At 47.8% G+C, this 5056-nt stretch overlaps 1 protein-coding gene across 1 annotated transcript in view; it reads left to right on the forward strand.

The window, feature by feature from the left end:
• LOC113215436 (ATP-dependent helicase brm) overlaps positions 1–5056 on the forward strand; it is a gene marked incomplete at its 5' end in the record, with an annotated part of 24345 nt that overhangs the window by 18857 nt on the left and 432 nt on the right.

Raw genomic sequence — 5056 nt, forward strand, 5'->3', positions numbered from 1 at the left:
AAAAACAAACAAGAAATTAAGAAAAATCAACGAAAAACAAAATTGGTGTCCGCTTGAATTTTTTAATGAGGTCTCTCTCGGGCTCTCGGGCCTCCCAACCTCCGGGCCTTCCGGGCCGGGCGCTTTCTAACCCGCACCGTGTCTGTGCTTGCAGAAGGAGGACAAGATCCGCGTGTTGAAGCAGCGACTGCAGGAGCGCGAGGCGGCCCGCGGCGGCGGCTCTGGTGGGGGCGGCGGCGGTGGCGGCGGCGGGGGCGGCGGCGTGCAGAAGGACGACCTGATGCTCCACACAGGTGCGGGCAACAAGGACACGCTCATCGTGGCGGACCTGATCACGGACGCAGGGACCTCGGACTCGGCCATGTGCGGCGGGCTGTCCGTGCACACGCGCTCCTCGCGCGCCTCCGCGTCCGACTTTGAGTTCTCCGAGTCGTACCTGTGAACGACACACCCCCGCTTCCCCCGTTCCCTACTTCCGATCATGTCATCCGTGCCATTCGCGCCATTCCCTTCGCGTTGGCTGCCGTGACAGGACCGGCCGTGATGCGGGTGCAGGCCAGTTGTCTCTGGCGCCGCACGTAGATGTAGTCTTCTCACCACCCACCCCCACCCTATCATCTTGCACGGTAGCCTCCCCGCGCACCGCCCAGAGCGAGAGAGAAGAGGTTTCACCCTCACAGCGAGTTCGGGTCGCGAGGAAACGCCTCTATCGCGGAAAGTAAACTCCACTTTGTTTCCCTTTTGTAGCGTTTGCACGCCCATTTCGGTTAGTGCATAGATGTCTAAGGACACTACACCATCAATAAGGCGTCTATGCCCAGTACGGTGAGAGGACCACACTGTCGCATTCTCTCCTTTTTTTGCAGACTGAGACAATCATTTAATTGCAAGCCTATACCCTTTCCTCTTCCCCACAGAGCGGACATGGCCAAAGCAATCAACCCTTAGATTAAATTCGGATCAAGTAAATAACGAGGATGTAACACTTACACCCCTTTTAATGAAAAATGAATTTATAGGTACACATATAGCAATTTAGATCCACTATATATATTTACATTATCAACTATTTTGTGAGTGTGAACCATGATGAGCGTGTATTTTCCTACGTGCAGAAAAACTGTCTCCCTGCTTGTCCAGTTGTTTTATTAGCTGTCGTTTTAAGCGAGGGGACCACAACTCATGCATGCATGTTACGATCCGCGGGTGCAACCTTAGCGATAATAAATTTTCCACTTTTTAGCAAATTACTCGATTCGTGTAAACATTTTGAACGCAGTGAGCATTAAAAGATCAAAATCGCACTTTAATGTGCCTGAAGCGAATCCAAAGTGTGCAATCCGGTGCAATCATACAATCTGTGTACAAATTTCGGCTGAGTTGCGGCGCCCTCGATTATAACGCAAGATTTTGTTACTCTGTCGTTTCATCTGTGTAGTCAGGCTTTACTTGCCAAAAGAATAATCATTAACTTCCTTTTTGATTCCCCAAATCGCAAATAGCGAACCTATTTCCAAATCTCCAAGACTGCATTTCCCAGTGTTGCTCAGTGAAAATCTGAATATAAGTTTATGAAAAGTCTGTTTTGTTGTAAGTTGTCCATAGAAATTGTATCGAGGGAGAAATCGTTTGTCCATATGGCGTTCCTGAAATCTAACAAGTAGTCGTGTAGACAAACCATTTCCCGCTTTGGTAATTAAGATAAGCAGTAAAATCTCGTTATAACAAGTGTCACTACAGGCGAGTTAGTGATCGGCTGTGTGGATGTCGTTTCCTTCAGTATAACTTCTCCCAAATTTATCGATAAATTTCAGATCGAATCAAATTGACGGACAAAACATTCCGATCGCCGGCATGTATCTAAGGAAGTCCTTCAGTGTGTTTTTTTGTGTTTTTTTAATCCTGATTTTGAAGGTAATTTTTTGTCGATTGTTTGGACGGGTTGCAAGCAGACTCTTGATTGTAACGAGATTTTCCATTTTGATATCCGGTAATCCGTCCAGGAGTCCTCCTCCCCAGTAATTTGCACAAAACTTTTTGGGAATTGTGTCTGAAATGCATAAATTTGGGAGTTGTGTGTGAAGCGCGCTTGTGCGGTGGGCTATGGACGGATCCCCGGTTAGCTACTGGCGCTTCTCCTGGTGGGGGTGGGCGGGCCCTCACCGGCGCCCGCGGCGCCCACAGGAGGAGGAGCCAGTACTTTTGAAAACATGGTCGCATTTGGAACGCACTTGTCGGGGTCACTTGTACGCAGCACAACAGACCTATCGCTTACACTTTTCCAATACCTTTTATCTTCCTGAGGCCCCCCCCCCCTTTTCCCTCGGCTCCTCCCCTACGCAGCTGCAGATGGTGACCCCGCAGTGCGCTCCTCAGTGTCGCTGTGATTTTAACGGGGGTTTTGTTTATTCCACGTGCAGATTGATGGTGGAGCCTCGCACCTGTGCCACCTGTGCCCACCGAGGAAACGCATCCACCGAGGAACGCCGCCGAGGCCGTCTAGCGTGTAGCGAGAGAGAATTTCGATCAGGAAGTTTTGCCTTAGTTTTAATTTTTATTGGTCAGGAAGTTTTGCTCAGCGGCCCAGCACGCATTGGCCGTTGGCGACAACGCCGGCCGGGACTGCAACTGACCTCCTTCTAAGAGCGGCTGGCATCAGCCACAATGCCGGACAAGCATTTTTTCCCCCACTTTAAATTTTGACATGAGTAAAAAAAACAAACAACGAAATTGTTTCTGTTGAAAAGGATGCTTGTGAGTCGCTTAGAGTGGTCTGAAGCGGACGCAACAAGACCGCGTCCACATACTGATTCCGTGTACCCCCGTAGTTTGTAATCACTCGAAACTGTAGACAGTATTTAACTTGATCGGCATCGGAGACGTCCGGAGGGAGATGGGCTGGGCGGCCGTGGGGCAGCGACGAGTCAAATGTAACATGAAATGGTCGAGATAATGTCACATATTGGCGTCAAAGATACCAGTTGTTAAAAGTTGCCAGCAACGTTTCATGGTCAAAAAAAGTAATAGTTAACTTGAGGTCGGAATATGATCACAGTCATCAATTATTGGCTTTTTCGTGTAGATTCGGTGTATGTGTATATGCTTTGAATTGAACATCGCTGCCCCTGTCCAGTCTTATTGGGCCGAAAGTACTTTCGTAGTCTAGAATTTCCAGGGAACTGCTGTTACATTTGAGGATCTGCGACGTTTGTGCCAATCTTAGAACGATTAGTTTGACACGCCCTTGCGCAAAGATCAAGGAGATTGGTTCTGTGTTCCGTAAATAGGGAGAGAGAAAGACAAAAAGATTTTCCAATGTGGGCTGTGTTTGTATGTCGCGTTTCCCCATCCCATTCCTTTTCTTTGCCTGTAACTGAAAATTGAAACCACGAAACTATATCTGTGAACTTCTTTTGTACCTCACGGGTGGAATGCAAGTTAAGCTGAATATACGTATCTTACATCTTTTATCCACCCCTTGGCAAAAAACAGAGGACGAGTACAATACGGAGCCGAACGTCAGAGCGAGAGCGATCGACCCACCTGGAGTGGCAAATGGAGGGGTGGATTTCATCCTCAAAATATAAAATTTCCCCCGACCCATTCCACTTTGCTGAGGTACTCTCTATCAAGACTTTTTTCATCTTTATTATTCAGGTAGATAATGTAGCCATAAAAAACAACAAATGAAAATGTAACCGCCATTGAAAGATTTTTGATTTTTACTCGCGCACATTCAGCGGTAATAGGTTTTACCTTGTTAAGGAGGCAAAGGATGACTTGTGCTTTGATGGTTTTGGTTCTGAGTGTTATTATACAAGGTAGACGCACGTTAAAACCGTGTGAAGCTGAGCTAAATGTGCGTCTACCTTGGCCTGCGGCGCGCTTAAATTAAAATGTTGTCGCGATTATAAAAGGCATCTTCAAATAAAAGTGTGGGACAAATTACACATGCAGTGTGTAACATGTGTTCTGCTAGACACGTCTTTGTGTGTGACCACACCGTGATCACACAACTCTTAGCGTGTGGCGTCCACATTCCAAACACTTTTCGGATTTGATTTTTCACACTTTTATTTGAAAATTTGGAGTGACGCCCATTTGACATCGCCTTGTTTCCATCGAAACACGCTTGTATATTGGCTGAGCCCTCGGGTGGAGCGGTCCGCGCTTCTCGGGGGCACACCCCTAGGCTGTAGGAATATTTTCTGTTCATTTTCCTCTTGCGTTTCCTCGTTCTCGGGTTTCGTCCCTCGGGCGACTCGTGTGTGAATAAACCTGGAGACATTACTTGGATACAAGCACCGCACTACACAGGGGCTCCCAAGTGCCGGCCGACCGCAGCCGAAGGGAGTCAGCTCAAGAGCCAGCTAGCTCTTACATATGTCGTTTATCCTCAGGGTGACTAGCTTTACGGCTATTCATTTACGTATAAGTAGGTTTAAGGGTTCTTTCGTTTCGTGTCTTGGCGTTTGATTTCAACGTTTTCTTGCAACGGTGGGCAACCATCTTGCACGGTGCACAAAGCTTGTCTAAACTGTACATATACGTAGGAGTAAGTGATATTCTACGGTCCGCTCAAGCTTGCACACCCCTCTCTTGTGCTCGTTTCCCATAAGTATCTGTACATATGTAGGTTGGTAGTGTTTTTTCTTTCCAGTTTTCTTTTCCTTTTTCTCGTTCTGTGGCCGGCGTCGTCGATGCTTCGGTGCCGATCGTCGTCCGGTTCATACATTCAGCGCCATCGGTCAGATCTGTACATACCTAAGTTCGTTTAGTACAAGGTTTCTCGTTGAGTTCGTCGTTTTGAACGGCTGCGTCATCGACGCGTCCATAGAAGGATGTCGTTGCTCTCTTGAACGTGTACATAAGTAGTGTGTAAGGTCTTTACTTTCTTGGTTTCGGACTCAGGTCGTTTAAAAGCACCGAGCGAGCTACGCGAGCTAGACCCCTTCTTCGACAGGTGAGAGGGCCATGGGAGGTAGGCATTTAGCTCGCGTAGCTCGCTCTTTGCAGGGCTATCGTGTGTGTGTGTGTGTGAGAGAGAGGGAGGGAG

Source organism: Frankliniella occidentalis, unplaced genomic scaffold (assembly GCF_000697945.3).
Source record: "Frankliniella occidentalis isolate FOCC.00 unplaced genomic scaffold, Focc_3.1 Scaffold11, whole genome shotgun sequence".
Lineage (NCBI taxonomy): Eukaryota > Metazoa > Arthropoda > Insecta > Thysanoptera > Thripidae > Frankliniella > Frankliniella occidentalis.